Source organism: Musca domestica, unplaced genomic scaffold (genome assembly GCF_030504385.1).
Source record: "Musca domestica strain aabys unplaced genomic scaffold, Musca_domestica.polishedcontigs.V.1.1 14, whole genome shotgun sequence".
In the NCBI taxonomy this organism is placed as follows: domain Eukaryota; kingdom Metazoa; phylum Arthropoda; class Insecta; order Diptera; family Muscidae; genus Musca; species Musca domestica.
In genome coordinates, this window is record NW_026712192.1 from 10,174,726 (window position 1) to 10,194,095 (window position 19,370).

At 33.1% G+C, this 19,370-nt stretch overlaps 1 protein-coding gene across 1 annotated transcript in view; it reads right to left on the minus strand.

The window, feature by feature from the left end:
- Positions 1-19,158, minus strand: part of LOC101890888 (uncharacterized) — a 518,720-nt gene extending 499,562 nt beyond the window's left edge. The window contains exons 1-2 of the mRNA XM_059119171.1: positions 18,861-19,158; positions 17,050-17,230 (exon numbers count right to left, since the gene is read on the minus strand). The gene's annotated coding sequence lies outside the window, so the exon portion shown is untranslated. The remainder of the gene's footprint in view (positions 1-17,049; positions 17,231-18,860) is intronic.
- Positions 19,159-19,370: the final 212 nt, after the last annotated feature.

Sequence of the window (19,370 nt, forward strand, 5' to 3'; positions counted from 1 at the left end):
ATACCAAATTTAGTACTATTTAGTACTATTAGTACAATTATTGTACAAATTCGCAAAACCACATTCATATCTCAATCCCAGATACCAACAGAGACCTCAATATCAAATTTGAGGATTCCAGCCCTATTCCCTTCACTCAATACCAAATTAAGTACCATTTAGTACTTTTCATACAAATATAGGACACATTTCCGAAAACACTGCCAAATCTTGAACACAGATACCATTAGTAATCTAAATATCAAATTTCAGAATTACATCTCCATCCCTTCACCAAATCTCTATCCCAATACCAAATATAGTAGCAGTTCAGTACTTTTCGTACAATTAGAAGGTGAGATTAAAAAACTGCAAGCAAATTCAGACTGCTTTCATTTCTAAGCCACTCGTCCGACAGCTGTTAAAATTATTCTAGTGATAGCTCATTATATTGCTTACAAGCGTACAAAAGCATTTTGGTGAGAATTTTCCATAAAAAAAAGTTATTCGTGATAGAATTCAAGCGTGATAGTGAGATTTCCTTATATTTGGTTGGAAAACCACAAGTGGCTATCGTTAGAGCACTCCAGCATTTAAATGTGAATAAATCTTTTCTGCCTCGTACCATCGCTCGTTACCGTCATACTGGTAGCGTAGCCCGACGTCAAGGAAGTGGACGAAAAAAAACAGCAACATCACCAGAAATGGTTCGAAAAGTAAAGAAGCGACTTGATCGAAACCCGCGTCGCAGTGCCCGAAAAATGGCTGGTGAGCTGAAGATATCGCAATATTCCATTCGACAAATGTTGAAAAATGGGCTCGGGGTATAGCCATTCCAAATTCCAAAAAGTGCAAGAACTTACACCGCATCAGAAAGAAAATAGATTCAAATTTGGTTTTCTCCGATGAGAAAACATTCGTTGTCCAGCAGTTTGTAAATGAACAAAATGACAGTGTTTACTTGCCAAAGAGGTCAGCTGAAAATGCGCACCTTCACTTGGCCTCCAGAACTCAAGCGCCGGCCATGGTGGTGGTGTGGGCCGCTCGTATTAATCGAACGTGGCATCAGAATAAATGCCGAATATTATCGCGAAAATATTTTGGAGGGTGTATTAAAGCCTAGGACACGCAAACATTTCGCAAAACTTGGACATTCCAACATTCAGCACCATCGAACTCAGCATGCACCTCCCAAGAAAGGTTAGAAAATTAGGTTCCTTGCTTCATTTCCAGCGCACAATGGCCACCAAAGTATCCGGATACCAATCCGTTGGACTATTGTGTCTGGAGTATTTTGGATAGCAAGGTTGGCACCAAAAAAATACCAAAGTGTCGTTCACCTCAAGCAAGCGCTTCGCCGGGAATGGTCAAAAATGCCGCAGAGCAACATTCGGGCAGCGTGTGACGGTTTCATAAGCCGTTTGAAGGCCATAATTCGTGCCAAAGGTAACCAAATCGAACAAATCTAAACTTATTCTAAAATTTAATGCTATTTCCGACATTTTTTGCTTTCATTCAAGAAAATTAAAAAAAAACAAGTAAAAGAGCTGGAAGTTTCGTCGGGCCGAACTTTGAATATCCTCCACCATTTGGAACAAATTTGGCAATTTTCAAAAGAAAAAAAGGAAAATCCGTTGAAACATCTGTTAAAATCTTAATAATACCAAATGTAGCTGTTATATTAGGGTCTATACGACGACATGGACCTACATAGATAACTTTTGTCATGAGCCATTACAATATTCAAATGCGAAACTTAAAAAAATCGGTAAATAATGTAGCTAAAATCATCAAAATGCAGAATATCGGGAGGTACCGTTATATGGGGGCTATGCGAAGACGTGGACCTGCACAGACAATCTCCTGTCATAGGCTGTAGCATCCATTGCGAACATCAAATACCAACATTGAAAAAGTTCCGATGAATAGTGTCGCTAAAATCATCAAAAATACCGAATATAGGGAGATACCGTTATATGGGGGCTATACCAAAACCCATACCGATTTTCAATAGCAAAAGTCCTGCAGATATAATATACATTTGATTAAAATTTTATCAATCTACTTCAATTCGTTCGGAAGAGACGGCCTTCGCAAAATCGACATAGAATTTTATGCCGATATACTTTGTGGGGTCTAAAATGTATATTTCACGGTGTTACAAACGGAATGACAAACTTAATATACCCTCCATTCTATGGTGAAGAGTATAAAAATGTAAAAATTATGGCGTTTGACTTTATTGCAGCTTTTTTATTTTCACCCTGTAGATATATAATGTTGGGGCCCATACAAAATTCGAGTTGTCCATATTTCAAAAACTCAACTAAGAAAACCTTTCTAAAATACCAGCAAAATATGAAATTCCCCTACACCCAACAAAGACCCCCCCCCCCCCCAAATATCTTCTAATTGAATTTATTTATTTGTGCAAATACAAAAGTCGTTCGAATCTTTCAGCATTTTGTAATAATTGACAATTTATGGTTATATTTGTGGCAATGACGAAATTTCCATTCATTGATGTTTTGAATTCATTATTTGGCCATTAGAATAACATTTTTTTTGGCAGGATTTGCTTGCATTGGCAATTGGAATAAATATTTGTATTAGAGAGTGACAGAGAGAGAGACAAAAAACAGGCGGGGAGAGAGAGAGTCCATTGTAATTTTGTGAAGGGTTGGGGAGATATGGACTAAAGTTTTATTTTCTGTCCCAAACAAAGGGAGGCAAGATGTTGATTGACATAAGCATGTAATGGCATAAAGAAAGAAGAAAGGATGGAAGGAAGGTAAGAGGAGAAACAAGTCAATTCTATTCAATATTTTTTGGCCAATGTCTTTGAAGTTAAATTGCGTGTATCTTTGTTGGCAATGGAAATGCTACTACAATGCAAACAAACAAACACACTCGCACTCTCTCTCCATCTCCCTCTCTCTCTCTCGCACACACAATAACGGAATTCCTAAAAAGAATATTTTTAAAGTGGAAAAATGTTGCTCACAAAAGTATTCACATTGTGTGATTGTAACAATTGCCAGAGTATGGGTAGAAATTTAATAAACATTTATGTATAAAAGAGAATTTATTCAAACATTTAGTTTTTTTGTTCTTAAATGTTTATGGCGGCATATTTGGCGTGTTCTCAAAATTGTATCCAAAATATTTAAGAGTTCATTTTTGAAATTACACAAAGAACTTAAGTTTATGTTTGGTTCCATTATCCACTGTACAACCCTTTTTGCCATTTATAGTGAAAAACGTCCTTTTAGGGGTTGCTTTTCACATTTTTCCCTCCATCCACTCCATGGGCTATTAACAATTAGACAATCGGGTAATTGAAAATTTTATTTTTAGGCCCGTCATGCATTTTTGATTTTTAATTTACAAAATATGTTGACATTTAAAATTCACACTCCACAGGCTGAGGCTGATGTGAATAAAAATATTAATATTTAATAATTATAATTTTTGGGATGAATCGCTGCTTTGTCAGCTATTTAAAAATTAAAGGATGCCTCTATGTGAAGGGATTTAAATACTAATGTTAAAAACTGAATTCTAATTAAATTTTCTAATGAATTTATCTTTATAAATAAAAGAGTGATGATTGAGTGACTGACTGACTGATTCATCAACGCCCACGCAAAACGGCAGAAGTTTGAATTTTTTGTATGTAGAACAATGTTGGGGCGTAGGTGTGAGATAAGGCTGGAAATTTGAAAATTCGAACTAAAAGTGGACTAAAAGTATCAAAAGGATTTTGACATTTGAAAAAGGGGGGTTGCCAATGGGGTGTTGGATAAATGTACCAATGTTACTAAAACGAACTCAATGTTGTATAATTTGTGAATGGACAGAGCTAAAATGTTGATATCTTCTACATCTATAAAAGAGGAAAATATTTGTTTGTAATTAATGGACTCGAAATACGCTGTACAGATTTTTCTGAAAATTTCCAAGTATACTACAACATGGCCTAAAAGTAACATAGGCTATATAAATTTTTGAAATTCCACTTGTAACTGGAGGTATAGCATCAGAATCGGAGGTATCTTCCAAAAATGTAGATTTTATATGCACATATCTATGGATCGATTACAGATACAGTCTCCAAATTTTGGAATGCGTAACGAAATTTGGAAAAAAATAAATTTGTCAAATTGTATTGAAATCGGTTCATATTAGGATATAGCTCCCATACATATATTTTGGTAGATTTCATGTATGTTACACGCCATGTATGTCCGATTCCAATGAAATTCAGAATGTGTAGCGGAATTTGGTTACAATAATAAATTTGACAAATTAATTAGAAGTGGGTTAAGATTTGGATGTAGCTCCCATATATATTCTCGGCCGATTTCACATATTTGATGTACCAAACACGGTATGTACCTCCAATTTCAATGAAATATGGAAGGCGTGACTGAATTTGGTGTAAAAGTAAATTTTGTCAAATTATTTTGAAATCGGTTCAGATTGGGATATGATTTTATTAAAAAGCAGTAGCAGTAACAGTAAAAACTACACAACAGTTTAATTGAGAATACGATCATTACGGGGAAGTATATTGCTACCTCGAATTCTCTAATTGCAACAGAAATGCCACTCAACTTCAAAATATTGCAGTTTCCTGCACGCATAAGCGAAGGGCACAGGGTTTGGTAGATAATTATTCAAATTGTTAACCCTCTATGGAGTGGGTTCCCAAGGAATGAACGAATATTGTCCAATTCGTATCGAATCTAAATAAATATTATATAAATAATGTGACGTGTCAGGTTTGGACTATATCGACGACTTCCTTCACTTTATATGAAATATGTGATAATTTTTAGAAAATATTGATATGTGCGTGAGGTACCAGATAAAATCGACCGACCATTTTTCTACTTCATCTAATACAGATAAAAATATTGGTATGGGAAAATTACAAAAATATCGAATATTTATATGCAATTTTAAGCGAAATTATAAATTCCATATTAAATTCAGGTTTCCGGTTGAGGGAAATATTTTTTGTTTCGCAAGTTATGGCTGATATAAGTATTGAAAATTGAAATATTGAGATGTATCAAGTCTGAATGAAATCGGGTGTTAATTTCGCGTTTTGAGAGCTTCATGGATATTAAAAATTTTGACCCATTGTGGTCGATGAACCAGACGGAGGGAACCGATATATCCCTTTCTCACAGCAGATCTTGTGTTAGAAAAATTTTACGATGTATGAAATATGACTTATACTTATTTCGGATTTTATGATCGTTTTTTTTTTTATTAAAAACTTTGTGTGGGAGGTACCAGATGGAATGGTCCGATCTCTACCATCTTTATAACAGAACTTGTGTTGACAGAAATATTGCGATGTATCAAGTCTGAAGGGATTCGGATGTTAATTCGAGTTTTATGAGCTTGATGGATATTCAAAATGTTGACCCTTTGTGGGTGAGGTACCAGAAGGATTGAACCGATATATCCCATCTTCACAGGAAATTCTGTGTTAGTAGAAATAATGCGATGTGTGAAATATAAACCGGATGCTCACTTCGGATTTTATAATTGTTTTGGTTATTCAATACTTTGACCCATTGTAAGGAAGGTACAAGATGGAATGGTCCGATCTCTACCGTTTTTATAACACCAAGTCTAAATGGAATCGGAAATAAATTTTGCGTTTTTTGCGCTTAATGGATATTCAAATTTTCGACCTTCTGTGGGGGAGGTACCAGAAGGAATGGACCGATATATCCCATTTTAACACCAGATCTTGAGTTTATAAAAATATTGGGATGTTTGAAATTGTAAGACAATCGTTTTCTTACATCACATTTTATTACAGTTATAATTATTCAAATGTTTAAACCTTTGTGGGGGAAGCACTTGATAGAGTGGACCTATATTATCTATTTTTGCACCTGACCTTCAAATGACGCAATTATTAGGATTTGCAAAATTTGAGCTAAATCGTATTACTGTTTCTCTTTCTGTGCAGAAAATATTTAGTTTTTTGAAAATTTCGACCTTTTGTGGGGGAGGTACCAGAAGGAGTGGACCGATGTATTCCATCTTAACACCACACCTTGGATTAATAAAATTATTGGGGTGTGTGGAATTTGAAGACAATCGGACTCTTACATCACATTTTCCAAAAGTTATAATTATTCAAAATTTTGAACTTTTGTGGGGAGGTACTTGATGGACTGGACCGATATTGTCCATTTTCGCACCTGACCTAGCACTGACGCAAATATTAGGATTTTCAAAATTGAGGCAAAATCGGTTTATCGTTTCTCTTTCTGTGCAGTAAGATATATTTTTTTTTTTTGTTTTTTGGAAAATTTCGACCTTTTTGGTGTTTGATTGAGTTTACTATTGTCAATTTTCGCTACTGACCTAGCACTGATGAAAATATTTGAATTTGCAAAGTTTGAGCAAAATTGGATTATTCTTTATTTTTCTTGAAAATTGTTTTTTTTTTTTTAATTTCGACCTTTTGTGTGGGAGGTACCAGAAGGAGTGAACCGATATTGCCCATCTCCAAACTCGATATTAGTTTGATAATAATATTACGATGTACCAAGTTTGGACCAAATCTGATACTCCCTTTGGTAGTTATCGTGTACACCAGCGAGCCAGGCAAACAGACGGACATCGTTAGATGGACTCTAAATGTCCTGAAAGACGTTTGTTCCAAAGAGATCGAGGGTCTAACATCGTTATTTCGATTATACACGTTTTGACCGTATCAAATTATAGCCATAAACGCATAAAAAGGCATAGTTTGCATATGACCAAAATTTTAGCCACATAGGTCGATCTCTTCAAAACCCAAAGCGTTTACCACAGACGAAGATTTTTAGTTTGCCTTAGAATTTTACGCTGATCAAGAATATATATTCTTTGTTGGGTCGTAAATAATTATTTTGATGAGTTACAAACGAAAGGGCAAACCTCATACATATACCCTTCATATTACGTATGATAGAGGGATGCTCTATTTTTGTATGGTAGCACATTTGTATACCCTACAACACTATGTGTTGGGGGTATTATAAGTTTGTTTAGGTCAAAAATTATGTAACACCACGAAATATTGGTTTCCCACATAGGAAAGCATATATGGATCTTCCTATCTCGCCGAGCTGAGTCGATCTAGCTATGTATGTCCGTCCGTCCGTCTGTCCATGTTAATTTGTAATTATGGCCCGATCTTCACGAAATTTAGAATGGAGGTGGGCCTAGGGTCAGAATAGAACCCTATTTCTTTTAGAGATGAGCGGATAATATTTAGGGGTTGAAATGGACCAAAAACTGAAAAAATTCCTGATTTTGCAGTTACTCTAAAGGTCGCAATTATGGACCAATCAAAGCGGAAGTTAGCATGGGGCTAGAGCTTAGGGCTGGGCAGAAGCCTTCCAATTTAGATGGTCATCGGGTAATATTTAGTGGGTGAATTAGGCTACAACATTTGTGGTAAATTAAAGTCAAATTTTCTATTAAACCGCGAATATTTTTATCCCGGCGAAATCACAAATAGACGAACAGGTCAATTCTGACCGTAACGTAGATGCCGATAGTAAATATATCGGTTATATATAGCGAAATACATACAATGTATATATACAAAGGTAGGGGATGTTAGTTAGAATGCTTATGTCTCAAGAATGGCTGGACCGATTTTGACAAATTTTGTCAATTCTTGACATAAAGGAATAAAATCTAAAAAAAAATCGCATAAAAAGGTATCAATAATGATGTTAATATAGATTTTGTAGTATTTTGTGACATTTTTTTATATTATATATATTTTTTATCGCATGCGATTTTTTCAATTTGATTTTTAATATTTTGTAATATTTTTTCACCTTACAACACAGGTTGGGGATATTATATAAGTATTGCAAATATCGTGCGATTCTCACGAAAATTTTCACAAGGGTAAGGTTGGACTCAGAAGGACTAGACCTATTGTTTTCAAAGATGTCCGCAATATATTAGGAGTTGAAATGGACCAACAACTAAAAATGTTCCTGATTTTGCAGCCGTTATAAAGGTCACAAATAGAAACCAAAGGACACGAAATCTCGCATAAAGTTAGAGTTTAGGACAGCGGGTACAATAGACCACTAATTTTGTGTGAAAAAGTTCCAGCATTACTTACAGGCGATATCCAAAATGCACAAAAGGCGAACTTCTGGCTTTTTTATGCTGATTTCGTTGACGAATATAGCCAAATATCGTAGACAAGCAAATCATATAGATGAGTCTAAATTCGGAGGTACGGAGGGGCTTCTTGCTTTTGGAGATAATGGCAAAATATTTAGGAGTTCAAATTAACCAAAAACAGAAATGTTTTTCCGATTACACAATTGAAGCCAATCGTCACGCCTGTGAAGAGAGTTAAGGACAGGAAAGAATTCTAGCATTTTGGATGACCATTGGATTATATTTAGCTGTAAAATGGACTACAACAACTAACAGCCCGACGGAGTGCATAAATATTGGGCAAATGTCCCTAGTCAAAATCCTAATTTCAAAAGCGAAATCTTCCAATATGGATTTGGACATAAGGGGGCTTCTAACATATTGTAGTGTTGTAGGGAATAACATAGTCGGTCCCGCACGACTATAGCCTTTTCTTACTTGTTTAATGTTAATAATAACAATAATATCGTTTAATTCTATCCTCAGATATCTTGATATTTTATTTCTTAAAATAACTTTATTTCCAATCCTGTATGATGATGATGTTCTCTGTTCTCACGGCTTAGTAAGGATAAGACTTTCTTACCACTACTAATGCACAATAGCTTTTGAGCAACATTATTTCGAGTCATTTCTATACGAAATGAAAGTCACTAATTTTATTTCGAATAGATGACCCAACTTATTCTGTGAGATTAACATATACATCACTCTTGTGTTATATAATTTCAAAATAATATCAACAATAACAAAATTATTTTGAATTGTAAAATTGTCATTAACCAAATTTACACATAAATCACACCCTTGTGGCGTATACGTTTTGTAGTTCTTATATTTCCCGTGAAATGGCATCACTCATACGCCACCACAATGGCATGTGTAAGTCACACACGCGAAATTATAAATTTAATTAGTTACATTCTTATGTAATATTGTGAAATGTTGGAGGAAAAAATATTAAAAGACACATGTGGTTTTACATTAGTGCTCTACATTGACTTTTGAAATTTATTTCAATACAAGGTATTTATTTTGCAATGAAAAATTTTCATTTGTATGGCTTGGGAAAAATGTCATTATATTTTTACTGAAACTTTTACTTTTGATAAATCTAAAAATTTAACTCTCTCTGATTATGGCTTAGCATCTAATTTTATATTTAAATATAAATATTTAAATTAAGTTAAAATATTAATATATTTTTCAATTCCAATTTCCATTCTCAAATATTTTTTTCATTTTAAATTGCCTAAACTCGATAAGTTTTGAACACAAACTCTAATTTTATTATTAGCCATTGAAAATTTAGTTTTCACCCCAAACAGCCAAAAAAAGACACACACACACGCAGAAAACATAAAACCAAATACCTTTAAGCATCTCCGTTGAAATCAATATTCATAACACGATTTTAATTAAATTTCATAGACAATGAAAATTTAAATGCCTTCGGCTGGTGATATTCCGACTAGACAGCATTTGAAATGGCTGGGATGTTGTAAATATCTCTGCAGGTTGGTGGGAATGCCTGGCAGAACTCTGGTTGTTTTTTTTTTTTTTTTTTTTCTGTTCAAAACTTTCATATTTTCAGATATTCAACAAAAAGTGACATTGAGAAAAGTTTTATTCCATAAAAGTTGGCAAAAACAATTTGTATTTTTTTTTTCAAATACAAATACATGTGAATGTATTTATGAATATACAAACAGATATTTATTTAATAAGTATAGCAATCCAAATGGTGAAAAAAGTTGTGTATCGATAAACAATTTATTTGGAAATTTAATTTTAAAATGGGATATTTGAAACAGAAATATTTCCACTGAAGGTAAGATAATTAAAAAAAAAAATATATATATATATTAAGTTTAAAAAAAAAATTAAAAGCATCAGTCGGTTTTACCGACAGATGCATAACCTCAGCCAATGTCCATATATTTAAATATATTTTGATTCTATTATGATTATTCAATTGTTGACCATCTACGGAGTAGTTTCCGAAGGAATGGGCCAATTATGTCTATTTCGTATAGGACCTTAATAAATATGATATAAATATTGCGACGTGCTAGATTTGGACCATATTGGTAATTTCCTTCACTTTATATGATATACGTCATAGTTTTTGGAAAATGTTAAAATGTACGTGAGATGGTATTTCATTTTCATACTTCATCTAATGCAGATAAAAATATTGGTATGGGCAAAATTAACAAAAAAAATGAACATTTATATCCAATTTTATGAGAAATCATAAATTCCATAGTCATCTCAGGTTTCATGTTGAAAGAAATATTTAGATACAGCAACTTGTAAAGAGTCGCTGAATTGTTTCGGAAGTTATGACAGATAAATGTATTGAAAATTGTGACCCTTTGTAGGTGAGGTACCAGAAGGGGTTCCCCACTATGTGGGGAAAATACCAGAAGAAATGCTCCGATCTCTACACTTTATGAGTTGTTGAATATGTTTACCATTTTGTGGGGGAGGTACCAGAACGAGTGGACCGATACATCCTATCTTCCCAGCAGATCTTGTGTTAGTACAAATAATGGAATGTGTGAAATATGAAAAGAACCGGATGCTTATTTCGATTTTATAATCGTTTTGATTTTTCAAAACGTTGACTCTTTGTGGGGGAGGTACCAGAAGGAATTGTTCTTCTTCTACCATCTTTATAACAGATCTTGTGTAGATTGAAATATTGAGATATGCCAAGTATGAATGGAATCGGTTATATATTTCGCGTTTTATGAGCTTAATGAATATGCAACATTTTGACCCTTTGGGGGGGAGGTACCAGAAGGAGTGGACCAATATATCCCATCTTCACATCAGACACTGAGTTAATAAAAATATTGCGATGTGTGTAATTTGAAGATAATCGGACTCTTACATCAAATTTTATAAGAGCTATAATTATTCAAAATGTTGACCCTTTGTGTAGGAGGTACTTGATGGAGTGGACCGATATGGTCCATTTTCGCACTTGACCTAGAACTGACGCAAATATTAGGATTTACAAAGATCGAGCAAAATCGGATCATTCTTTCTCTTTCTGCGCTGAAAATATATATATTTTTTAAATTTCGGTCTTTTGTAGGAGAGGTACCAGAAGGAGTGAACCGATGTAGTCCATCTTCCCATCAGACCTTGGACTAATAAAAGTATTGTGCTGTGAGTAATTTGAAGGAAATCGGACTTTTACATCACATTTTATAAGAGCTATACTATACATGATACAACACCTGTCCTAGCACTGATGCAAATATTAGGATTCGCGAAGTTAGAGTAAAATCGAATTATCCTTTCTTTTTCTGTGCAGTAAAATATTTTCTATGACAATTTCGGCCTTTTGTGGGGGAGGTGCCAGAAGGAGTGGACCGATATTGTCCACCTTCGAACTCAATCTAAGTTTGACAATAATATTACGATGTACCAATCTTGGACCGAATCGGATACTCCCTTCGAGAGTTATCGTGACAGACAGACGGACGAAATACGAAGTTGGAAATTTACAAAATTTAGAAATTTATTTCCACAAAAGCAGACCTCCAAAAAACTCGCTTGAGTTCGAACAAAGATTGAAACATACTCATGGTCGTCCCTAAGAAGGCCTTATGATCTACTATAATATGACATCATGATTTTCTATAAGTTTAAAACCCATAACTATAGCTCTGGTCGTCTTTAAATTTTTTTTCTAACAAAATACACGATTACAGTCTGCAGGTCTTTGAAATATATATGTATAATTTTTAGTGCTTAAAAACATTTTTAGTTGTCCTTAATTATTGCTCCTCAAAAAATAGTTGTTTAATCCACAATAGTAGCTCTATTATCCATTAAACATAATCCAAAACTATAGTTTAGTTCGTCCTCCAAAAATATGAAAAAATCCATAATAATAGCACAATTGGTACTTGAAAACAGTCCATGACTACAGTCTGGATCTACAGTTTTTTTTGGGCCTTGAAAATGTTAAAAAATCCACCGCTATATATATTTTTGTTGGTTTTTGTAAAAATAGTTTAAAAATAAACAATTGTAGCTTCAATGGTCCTTGAAAATAGTTTAATATTTTCACAATTGTACATGTATTGATCTAGATCCTTCTTTGATAAGGACCACTATCAAGAATGACCTAAAATTCAAAGCTTTTACTTCACAAATCCTATTACATCGAATGCAAACCAAAAACTCATTCAAATTCATTAAACGCTGCTTTCTATTGCATACATTAAGGCGCCACATACGAAACAACAAAATGTAAAAATCTCCTGCCCCAAAGCAGACGTATGAGTTGTCCAAAACTAATTTACAAATTGCTCATACGTTACAGATGGTATGAGTGTGTGTGTGTTTGGTTTTGCATATTTTTGCAAATCATTAATATTTGCTTGCTCATTATTTTCTTGGACATGTAATTGATATTGATGAGCAAAAACAAAATGAGAAATCGAAAATAAAATTTCATCCAAAAACAAACATAAATATGCATCTCAATTATTTCGAATCCCCATTAACGTACGATTAAGCCGATCTAAACCGGGTGGAAAAAAAACATCAATTTCAATTAGTTGGTATTTATATAGGCGATAATTGATATAAACCAAATCAATTCATTAATATATTATCAATTAGTATTTTCCTAATTTAGTAATTATTATATATGTGTATTAATTTGTAAATGAAGTTATTAGCGAAAAATATTTTTGGAATCAATGGGAATGATGATATACGGAGTTCCAAATAGACCGTTAAGGCCCAAAAAGTGGATTGTTTTTAATGAACAACATACCTATAATTGGGGGATTTCTATGAACTTCAATTGAGCTATTATCTTAGAGATTTCAAGGACCAACAGGGCTATTTCTCTGGATATTTAAATATCCGGTTCCAAAAAAAAAACGTGAATAGTTTTAGACCCTTCAAACTATGTGTTAGCGGAAGTACAAGTTTGATTGAGCAAAAAGTTTGTAACACCTCGAAATATTGGTCCTAGACTGAAACTGATCCAAATAGATTTGGATCTAAGGGTCCTTTCTAATATATTATATTATTGTCGGGCATCAAATGGTCGGCCCCGCACATTGCTTATTTTTTAAATATTATTTCGAAATAGTAGGGCCGCAATCGTGAATTTTCAAAAAAAAAAATTCCGCGGAATAAAGCTAACTTATCCTATATTTATTTATAAATATTTTTTCAAGGATAAACCAAAACACGATTGTATTTATACTTAAATATATATTTTAAAGAAAAATGGAGCCACAATCTACATATTTTTCAAGGACTAACAAAGCAACACTCTTGGATTTTTTTTCAAATTATTATTTCAAGGACCAACGCTGCCATAGTCGAGGATATTTTTCCGATGGCAAAATTTTTTGATTTTTCAAAAATATTTTTCCAAAGAGTCACAATCGTTGATATTTTTCAAGGACCAACAGAGACATAATTATGGATTTTTTTAAAACTTAGTTTTCAATGACCAATGGAGTCATAATCGTGGATTTTTAAAAAATATTTTCCGGAGACCAACAGAACCACAATAGTGAATATTTTTAAAGAACTAACAGAGCCAGAACCTCAATTTTTTTAAACTACTACCAACGGATTTTTTAAGATATTTTATTGAGGACAAACAGAGCCGTAATCAAGAATAGAGTCATGAATGTTATGAACTACAATTTCAGAAACAAAGAGAGCCACAATTTTCGATAAAAAAAAATAAAGGACCATTATTTTTTCCCAATCGGGAATATTTTTCAAAGACTAAAAGAGACAACCCTAGATTTTTTTAACTACTATTTCAAAGACCAAAGTCGTAGATAATTTTTTTCCATAATTATGTATTTTTTTTTAATTTGATTTCAAGGTCCAACAGAGCAACAACCATGGATATTTTTAAAGGACTAACAGAGCCACAATCTCAGTTTTTTCAAGGATCCATAACATTGGATTTTTTTAAAAATATTTTTCGAGGACAAGCATTGCCATAATCGAGGAATAGAGTCATGGATCAACTGAACCACAATCGAGGAACACAATTTTGGATTTTTTAAAAGATATTTTTCAAGGACCAATGGATCCACACTCGAGGTTTTTTGTTGGCTAAAAGAAACAAAATTTTGGATGTTTTAAAAATACATACAAATATAAAAATTGTATCAGGAAAGAAAAATAAAAATATTTTTTCAAGTACCAACAGAGCCACAATCGTGGATAGTTTTTAAGGGCCTACAGAAGCAAATTGTGGATTTTTAAATACATATTTAGATTTGTATTTAAAAATATATTTTCAGCGGGCAATGGACCCAAAGTCGTGGATATTTTTTTAAGTGAATTGTTTAAAAATGTTTTTCAAACGCTAAGAGATCCCCACTCGTGGATGTTTCTCAAGGACTAACAGAAGCATAAACCTTGGATTTGTTAAAAATATTTTTAGAGGACTAACAAAGCCAAACTCGAGAATATTATTCAATGGCCAAAGAGCCATTATCATGGATATTAAAATATATTTTTTTAAAAACCAACCGCATGATAATTACGGATTTTTTGTTTAAAATTGTATTCAAGGACCACATATCCACAATCTTGGACATTTTTTCAGAAAATAATTACACTTTTAAAATATTTTTTAATGTCTAATGGAGTCAGAATCTTAAATTATTTAGAAGTATCTGCTACCAAATGTAGTAACATTTAGTACGCATATCCAAACAATCTACATCTCTCCATCCCAGACACCAATTAGTACGTTTCGAACAATTATAATAAGCATTTCCAAAATCACCACCAGATCTCATCCCAGATGCCAACAGAGAGTGCATTCAATACTTTTCGTGAAGTTTTTGTACTCCTTTGCAAACCGTTCCACATTTCAATACTAAATATCAACAGCTATAGGAATATTAAATTTCACTAGATTTCAATATCAAATTGAAGGATTCCAGCCCTATCCCTCCAGCCAATACCAAATTTCGTACCATTTAGTACTTTTCGAACAATTATCGTACACATTTCAAAAACCACCTATATCTTTTAACCACAGACACTAACAGTGATATCTGTATCCAGTTTCAAGATTTCTTCTGTATGCATTCACTCGATACCCAATTTAGTACTATTTAGTATTTTTCGTACAATTATAGTACACATTTCCGAAAATACCTCCATATGTCCAGGCTAAACAATCTAATACTAAATTTCAGATTTCAAGCACTATGTGTTCAACCAATACCAAAAAGTACCAAATAAAGTACTATTTAGTACTTTTCGTGAAATTGTAGCACTCCTTTTTAAAATCACCTCCATATCTCTATTCCAGACACCTTAATATCAAATTTAAAGCCCTATCCTTACATCCGATACCAAATTTAGTAAAATTTTGTTCTTTTCGAACAATTATAGTACACATTTCCGAAGCCACCTCCATATCTTTACCACTGACTCTAACTGTGACATCGAAATCAAATTTCAGGATTTCAGCTCTATTCCTTCACCCGATACCAAATTTAGTAGCACTTAGTACTTTTCGAACAAATATAGGACGCATTTCCCAACCACCGCCAAATCTCAAACACAGATACCATCAATAATCTAAATATCAAATTTCAGAATTTTTTCTCGATCCATTTACCCAATACCAAATATAGTACCATTTAGTACTTTTCGTACAAATAGGGCACAAATTTTCAAAAGTTGAACGAAAGCATAACAAGTGGAGAAAGATGTAAATGTTTATAAGTGCGGTTGTAAGATTTAGAAGACTTTCCAAAAGAATTTTAGTTTTATTTAATTCTTTGGTTCCTCTTCTATTGAGCTTACGATCTCGTCACTTGGGTAAAAAATGTTTTTTGTCATAGAAGTTATTTTTAAAATAATTTCTGGGGAGAATATCCCAGACAAAAAAACAAGGGAACTGATGAGGATTGGTGGCTCTTTCCGAAACCTAGGTTTACCCTGCCTTACCCCCTGGTAAACATTACCATCGTTCTCCACTAATAAACAAACGTTGTTTTTATAAACAACAAAAAAAGGGATAAAGCCTGACCATTTTGCAACAACAAAATACTACGGTATCCCGAACAAACAAGCCACACTGTTCTATTAAAAGCCACACTGTTCTATTAAAAGCAACCCTAATACCAAAAATCTGATTTCAAGCACTATATGTTTACCCAATACAAATTTTTTCCAAATATAGTACTATTTAATACCTTTCTTCCACGTGTAATACATATTTCTAAAACCACCTCTTTATCACAAACCTACCACCAACATCGACCTCAATACAAAATTTTAAAATTCCAGCTTCATCCGTTCATCCTAAACCGAACTGGTCTAAATTTAGTACTATTACCAGTACAGTTCGCACACTTAGTACACATTTTCAGAACCACCTTCATATTTCAAACGTACTTTCCAACCTTGATTCTCACATCAAATTTAAAGTTTTTAGCTCTATCTGAGTAAGTACCTAATTGCATTATTTTAGAAGTTTAGTACTATTTTAAAACTTTTGGTAACCTTAAAGTTCGAATTTCCAAAAGGTCGAATTTGGTACATCCATCCTGAACTCCATCAGTTAATCTCATTTTAAATTTCAGAATACTTACTCATTCCGTATTCAGTTTTTAGTACGTTTCGTACCCTTTTAGTACAAATTTCCCAACACAAGCTGCCTTAATTTCACCAAAAGGCATTTCTGTTTTTTTTTTTTTGCACAGTACCTTACCTACCACTTAATACAATACTTTTTCTTTTTTAATTTTTTGTTATTTGTTTAAAACCTCTTCCGTTTCCTTTGCCGGAAATTCCTTTATAAGAATAAAAAAAAAATATCGTATTTACCTTAGAAGAGTTCCAAAAACATTGTTACATAGAATCCTAGTTTGTTTGAGGTAATTTAATGATTGATTGATTTACTTTATATTTATTTTTCTTGTAGTTAATTGATGTGTTTTACTTTCTTATGTTGGGGGAGGGGGGTCACTTTTTTGTTGTTGGGGTTTTTATTTATTTTTCTAAAGGTCTAGAAGAAACACTTTTTTGCTAATAAACTTATACACTTATCTATGTTTGTGTGTGTGGATTTTAACGAACAAATGGTGCTTTAGAAAAAAATACTCAGCTCTATGGAATATATTTATTTGTATATACTACGTATTTATATTGCTTAGATTTTAGTTTCTTTTGCGTTTTATATTTTAGTGAGATTTTTGTGTATATTTTTTATTTTTATTTATTTTCTTTTTTAATTTGATTTAGTTGTGTTATTTGTTGGTAATTGAATATTTTAAATCACACTTAATTTTATTTAGATTTTTCGATTGGTTTTCCTTAATTTTAATTAAATTTTTATATTACTTATGTTAATAATATTAATATTTTTTCCAGTTTTATTTACGAAATTACTTTGTTTTATTTTTTGGGCATTTCACATTTACACATCGACAAAAAAATTCCTTGTTTACAGTATTGCTCTTGAGATCATTACTCTATGACACTGAGTATGGGAGTGAGGGTATCAATAACAGAGAGTAACTTAAACTGCTTTATGTTCTCTCTCTATGCATATCAGGTGAACTTAACTACTGGGATCATTATTTTAAATGAGTATAAGTAGTAGTGAGAGTAACGGAGAGTAGATATTATTTCCTTTGATTTGATGTATATATTGCTATTCACTCTCTCTCTCTCGCTCTTTCTTTATTTCTTTTAAACCGTTAAACACTTAAACTCAACAATCATCGTTATCGTCTTCGTAATATTTTCTAATTAGAACAGGTAATAATGCATTTACGTTAGTATGCGTGAGAGTACTCAATCACAAATATTAAGGCAAAGTATGGTGTGGTGGTGATGGCAATGTTTCTATTAAAAGGGACTCAAGTCTCGAGTTGAGTTAGTTAGGTAAAGTAAAGAAGAAAACGACATAGTTCCGTTTAGACGGCATGAATAATGGCTGGTTTAAATTGTGCTGTTATAGCTTATTTTAGTTTGCGTATATATTTTTCGTTATTTTTGTTTCTCCACTTTATGAGTGTGTGTTTGTGTAAATATTTTTATTGCAGTGGCTGGCCCTTAAAAGAACTCAATGGAAACAAATAACAGAGGCAAATTTTTCATTTTGCCAAGGTATTGGGTTTATTATTATTTTTTTGGTTTGTTTTGTTAAAATATCCTTAAGTGCTGTTTATGTTTTATTTTTGCTTTGCTTCTTTGCTGGTTGGCTTAGTGGCACACTGACACACACGCGATTGGTGGGCCCTACCACTTTTATCATCGCGCTATAACGATACAGTAGATGAAGCAACGGCAACATTTACGAGCACACAACAACGGTGACGACAACAACAGCAACGACGCGACGTTAATAATAATAACAACAAGAACAACAACGACTATCACGACAACGACTACTACGGTGCTACGGTGCTTGTGCTGTTGATGTTGACGATGGCGATGGCGATGATGATGACGATGACAACAACGACATACAACGTCTATAACTATGTATAAACGGTTTTTGTTATTTAGCTTTCAAAAGTAGTAAAGAGCTTATATAAGATATTTTTTGTTTTGTAATTCACTTAATTTTTTTTATTGAATTTCTGTATTTCTTCTTCTTCTCAATTAAATTTTGGATTCATTCCCCTCACCATTGCTGTTCCATCACAATAATTTTGCAACATTTTGACATTATCTCCCCCCAAATCACTTTTTTTAGATCAATTTAGTAACTTTTCCTTTCTTTGGATTTTTTTTTATTTTTTGATTTTTCTTTCTTGTTTTTTTTTTCTTTTCTTTTGTGTGTGTGTGTATGTTTTTGTAACTTCCTCAACTTCAAGTGGTTGAAAAACGCGTTTCGTCCTGTCTAATGCGGCCAGTATGTTGTTAACACGTCTAGAACCTCACGAAGACTGAATTAACATTTATTCAACACCATCAACAAGGAAACCCGAAAAGCTTTTTAACGAAACATATTTTGTTGTTGTTGTTATAGTTGTGTTTGATTTTCCTTTGAACAAGGAATAAAGCTTGCCTTATGACATTAACATTGCCCACTTGATGGTGATGGGTGGAGGGTTGGCGAAAAGCTTTGTGTGTGTGCGTTGAAATTCACCACCAGCAGAGGGGAAGCCGAGACCCAGCTGACTATCGTGCCACAA